Genomic DNA, 6,248 nt, shown 5'->3' with positions numbered 1-6,248 from the left:
GTTTTCTCCTGGCATCTTGTCTCATGGCTGAGCATACTGAATGGGCTCTCTAAAACCTTTCTTATCAATGGAGTACAACAAGCCCAACGCAATCATCCTTTCAATTATCTTCTTCATCTCAAGTGTCACCAGATAAGTGCTGGCATAGTATTCTTTGAACATTTCAGACATTGTTCCTTGCTTTTTGGCTATAAGCGTATGCATATGGGATAAAGATTAAGATATCTCATGTTTTACCCTTATTATTCACAGAGAGAACTGCGCTTGATGTCCTAAAAGGTGATTATTTTTTTCCCCCATCTCTTTAGTTTCAGTTCTCATTGGGGTCTGGGTGATGACAAGAATATTGGGCTAACTCTTGTGTGCCGCAATGGGAGTTGTGCGCTGCAGGATCAGGGAACGAGCCAGAGAGCCTGGCTCAGTGTGGAGCAGCCTCTGAAATCCGCTTGACATGGAGGTGTCCTGGCAGTGGTTTACAGGACAGGACTCCCCAGATGGGACTTTGTGGATGACCCATCCAGAGTAGGTGGCTCAGCCTCTGCTTGCTCAGTTCTGGAGAGGCTCTCTGAGAGTTTAGTGCCATCCAGGGGGATGGGGAAAGAGGTTTTAATTTATTTATCTTGGTTTATTTTTATTTGGTGAATGAAATTTGACTCCATTACACCACAGGCCTTTCTGAACTCTTTAAGTCCAGGGGGTGCTTGCGAACAAACTGAAGAAACAGGGTTCCCTTTATGCTCTAAAGATAATTAATTCTCTACCGCCTGTTCATTTTGGGTATATAAGGTGTTTCTTTGTGTACAACTATGTGCTTTGTGCTATGCAGGTGGTTGATGTTGGTATCTCTGCCCGGGCACATCAGTGCACTTTGTTCTGGTGCCACCAAAGAGAGGTGGTCCTTGCCGTGATTGAGGAGGACGGAAGGGGGACTGTAGGCCCTTATGTGCTGAATTGTTGTTATTTGAGAGCGTGGTGCGTTAAGGGATGCATGGGTGCTCATGGGTAACGTGAACACGGCATTGACCTCCTGTTTGGAGGAGCAGGAGGAGAGATCAGCTGCTGCTGGGTTCTAGCTGCGGGATCAGCAGAAAGTTCATGGTTTCTAGAAAGCCCTATGGGATGCGATGTTAAAGGGATAAGAAACCAGTCTAGGATCTGCATGTCTGTGAACAAGACATCCATCTGGGAACTGGAAGATCTGGGGTTTTAGCACTTTTCCTGACTGGCCTTGGGCCAGGGCATTTACCTCCCTGAGCTTAAGAAGTTGTATGAAGTTTACAGGATCTTTGTGACAAGAGGAGTTTACGTTACTGAAGCTCAGCATTTGCAAACACAAGTCAGGCTCCCCAAAAGCACGATGTTGGCTTAGGAAGAGGGGTTTTTAAGTGATTTTTTTTTTGTTGTTGTTGTTCACTGCCGTTTGGTTTGGAAGCCATTAGATTAATTTGGCAATATTCTTGAGGCTGTCCCTACAATTAGGAGAGCTCAAAACACTTTTAAATTTAAGGAATTAATTGTGATGTAATTATGAAGAGCTTTAGGAAAAACACCAAATATAGCAATATGTGTGAATCCTGAGGATTGGCAAGTAGGAGATTAGTGTGGGAACGAGAGAGGAATGTAGGCTTTGGTTCAAAGAGTTATTTTAAGGGAAAAATATTGAAAATCAAGTGTGATGAACAATAATGATTCTAATGAAGGACAAACCCCATCCATTGTACTCCAGTCGTGCTTTCTTAGTAGCCATTATAAAGTTGTGGGGTACAGCACTGGTGACAACAAACCCAGGCAAGTAACACAACAAATACAACTTCAATCTCTTCATTAAAAAAATGTTTCATGGTTGCACACAGCCACACAAAATGTATTTTCACGCTTAACGCGTTTCAAGCATTTTTGAAAGTCACACGATCGTTTTGGTGATTTAAGTTCTAAATTGATGAAAATACAACGGGAAAGAGGGAAGGGCAACCTGGGAGGAGAGGTGCCAGGCTTTCCAAGGAAACATTGAAGCATTGCATTTATTGCTGTGAAAATTCATTTCAATTCCACCTCATTTCTTCATTAAGCGTTTTAAACCAGTGCTTTCTTGGGTTAGTTCCTGCAGGACTCTCAGTCTGACTTCAGGGGCAGTGGTTTTAAGGACATGGGCCAATTTGCACTAAATTAGGCTCCTTTGCTGCAAGTGCAGTTGCTCCAGACAGATGCTGGTGGAAAAGAGGGGAATTTAGCCTACTGAGTTACTTCAGCCTTGTATAAACGTAGTGACTTTACGCATAGTTTAGTAAGAACTGCAACAGGTGGGTGTTTGTTATTTTGCAAATAAGTAAACTGAAATACTGAGTTCTGGGTCATGATTTATGAGTTGTAAGAACTTCCTTTCTGAGAAGAATTTTGAATGAGCTCAGTTTCCATTTGGACACCCAAGAAAAATAATAAACTCTGACACTCGGAAGTGACTTGCTAGTGACTACACTGAGTCCGGAGCAGGAACCAAAACAAACCTCAAAACTTCTTCCTGAGACAAAGTCTCGTTGACTTTGTTTTCAAATATGTTTTATTTTCATGAAGGAAGAGAGTGAAGGGGAGAAATATTAGACAAAATTTAATTGTTACTCTTTTGCCAGATGTCTAAAGTTTTGCTGTAAGCCAGCAAACATCAATTTGCAACGACGAAGTTGTTCTCTACTTCATGGCTGTTAGATGGGTTTATCTGGTTTACGGATAGGTCTTGGCATCTAAAAAACCACTTCAGACTGAAACAGGGGCTGACTATTGGCATTTTGATCTTATCAGCCGCTTTTGGTTTAATGCAGCTATGACACCAACTAAAGTGAAAAGAAAAGCTCATAATAAAAATAGATATTGATTCATTATCATTTCCCAAAATTACATTTACATAGGAACAAAACAGAGTATGCAAAGTAAGGTGTGGTATACCTTCTCCCCACTGGCTGCCATGGTGTGTCCGAGCCCCCTGTTACTGTGTCTATTGTATTCAGACATTTGCTAATCTCTTAAGCATCTATCTATGTGTGGTGCTGAGCAATTCCTGTCTCATGGTAGGTGGAACTGAAGATCAAAAATACTGTGTAACTGAACTAATGCCGACGTGAATTCAGGGAACTTAGTCTTGGAGCCCCTACAGCAATCTTCCTCTTCCTTGCCACTTTTCCCATAAAACTGTTTGAGTACTGAATGCACAGCTGAGCACTCCTAGGTTACCTTGCTTGGCAAAACCAATAAATCCCCCAGATAGCTAATGGCAGCGTGTTGGTAACCAGAATTAAAATCTGACATGACAGTCATGCAGGAATACGATCACTTAATGAAATGCAGGCACTGCTGCCTAAGATAGCTCTGAAACTGGGAACTTGGATTCTAGTCTCGTCTCCGCTGTAGGTTTTTGGGTTGGGTTTTTTTTTTCACTAGTTTTTAGGGAAAACCGAAAATTGCGTGTTGTTCTGCAGTTCTGGTGAATGGTTTGTTGAATGGCCATCCCACCCAGAGATTTTTTTGAGGACTTGGGTATTAATACGTGCAAAGTGTTTGAGATCATCCTGCTCAGGAAAAGTCCTCACCCAAACTTCTTGAAGGTGTGATTAGGACCTTGCAGAAGCAGTCTCAGAGGAACTGGGCTCTTGCAGAGGGATAGGGCAAGCTGGGAAACAGAGGGATTTATCCAGCGTGGGTCTGTTGTTGTTCATGGCCCAATCCTGCAATTAGCACGTATTCCACGGGGGACATGGCTTGTCTTGCTCCTCCGTGTCTTTCCTGCTCTGGAGCCCCTCGCTGGGGGCTTCTGCCCCTGGGAGCTGAGGTGGGGGTGGATGCTCGTCCCTCTCTGAGGCAGGGTGTCCTCTCCTGTCGCTCGTCCCTCGGTGCAGCACACGTAGCGTTACCACAACAGGCCGATAGGTTTAACGTCACTGAGCCAACGATCAGCATCTGGGAAGGTGCTTAACAAAAGTGTGCTTTTCCTGATTGTCTTGTATTCTTTAATAAATTTTATTAATTAATGAAACTGACTCCTTTGTACGGTACATTGGGAGAATTGCTATTCCACCTCACTGTGTAGTCATTATCACCATTAATGAGTATGTTATTCTGTCACCAATATTAATCTAACAAAAGAAACAAATACCTGGCCCGTGCTGTGATGCAGGAGTCAGTAGGTTAAATACTCGCTTCTGTGAATTGTGATAAGCAATCCAGCCGAAGTGGCCGGGCCATGGTTGGGCGGCCGCTTTTGGAGACACTCAATGCGTGTAGACATAAAATACACAAGCAGCTCTTCCTGCTGGTTGTGCGATGCGGCTTTTGTGAATGGTCCCTCTTCCCTGTCTTTTGGAATCAGCACCTCCCTGAGGATAAAACGCAGAGCAAATCAGTTAGGCACAGCAGAGGATGGGGCATTTTTATACTTTGCCTTTTCATTTAGATTTGATTCCTTAGAAAAGCTGCTTAAAGGGTGTTACAACTGCTTTGATACGGACTCTTAATTATGAAAAGGTAGCACCACTAAATAGCGTTAGGTGAAAAGAGCGCAGAAGGGACAGGCAACAGGAACCTTGACTGTCAATACGTCGAAAGGATGAGTCCAGAAAGACACAGTGAGTGTTACAAATTTCTTGTGAAGTCCATAGCAAAGCTATTTGAGCGGCTTTCAAGAAAGGGATATATGTCAGTCGTCTTGTAGTTCCTTGAGGGAATAGATTCTGCACACAGAGGGGAGGAGAGGCTGAAGTGAGGCATCTGTCATTTTCTTCCAGTGTTTATGATCCCTTAAAATAAAGATGAAAATTAAAGGAATGTGTTTCTATCCTATCGAGAGATCTTATGTTCTTCTTTAACTGGCCTCATGCAGAAGATTTTTGGCTGGTTTAGCTGGTTGTAATTTTTGTGGTGTGCGGCTCTTGTTGGCTTCCCTTGTACCAAACACACACGAGCTATTCCTTTGCTGTGGGTGGTATGAAGCAAACAGCTGTGCGGGTGTTGCACTGAATTTAATGCGCATCATGGTAACAGAAGAATCAATCTGAGAAGAGACTTCTCTTGCGATGCTGTTAGCTTTGGATTTATATACTTTATTAGCTATCGGAGCATTCTCATTATTGCGGCTATTGGTTAGCCCCGCTATAACTCCAGTCAAACCAAGAGACACCGAGTTGCAACACTTACAATATGCAGTATGCACACACAACCTGGATCAACCTAATTTCAGCATAGCAAACACAAAACAAAAGCTGTATATGACTTCTTAGCCTTTGTGCACATCTGCATTATTATAAATGCTAATATAATTCCGCAATGATAAATAATTAAACAATTATGGTCATGAATCAATAAGTTTAGCACATTTTTTCATCAGCAAATTGTACTGTATAAACAAGAAATATAAATTACCAAGTCTAATTTTCACTGAAAATTGTAAGCATTTTATATCTAATAATTAAAAAAGTATTAGAATTCAATGTAAGATACTTAGAACTTTAAAATTTTCTCGTTTTAACCAAACACCATTAAATTGTCATGTTTTATGTTTCTGAATCTGATTAACATTTTGAGATCTGACTTTTGCAATCATTCTCTTTGTTTTCCTCTGCTAGAACCCCCTCGTTCAACCTCTGGTTTCTCCTAAATACAGTTTATCAGCTTGAATCCAGCTTCAGTTGACCTCATTATGTTGCCTTTAAGAAAATATAACATTAAAAGAAAAACATTCAAGTACCTTTCTTCTAAGATTTTGAAAGATCTAGCTATTTTTATCATGTACGAAGCATTTTGCTGCAGAAGGTGCAATATGGAGGCAGGGAGAAGAGAAGGCTCTTACAACTATGTTTGCATTTAATTGGAGGTTGTAGGGTTGCCTGTAATCTTTCCCACTCTCAGATCTTTGGCATATGTAAAGAATCTATCACCCCAAATACTGGTATCTAGCTGTATAACTTAAAAAATAATCTTGCCCTACTCTAGAAGTAGGGGTAAAAAATAGTGTCTTTTCGGAGAAGCAGCTGAGCTTAATATATTTTAAAGGTGTGCATGTTTTCTATGCTGAACATCTTGCGTTAGCTAAGGATTTCCCACAAAGGAAGTTAATGCAGAATAGCTGTGCCTGACTGCTTGCCGTCGGCTTCCTCGGTGGTCGTGCTTTAACCCAGGGAAATGCTTGATCTGCTTCTACTTTCCCTCTTGCACTATCGACGAAAACCCCATTTAGTCTTAGCCAAGGCATGTTAGACCAGGAA

Source organism: Larus michahellis, chromosome 4 (genome assembly GCF_964199755.1).
Source record: "Larus michahellis chromosome 4, bLarMic1.1, whole genome shotgun sequence".
Lineage (NCBI taxonomy): Eukaryota > Metazoa > Chordata > Aves > Charadriiformes > Laridae > Larus > Larus michahellis.
This window is presented reverse-complemented; position numbering follows the sequence as displayed.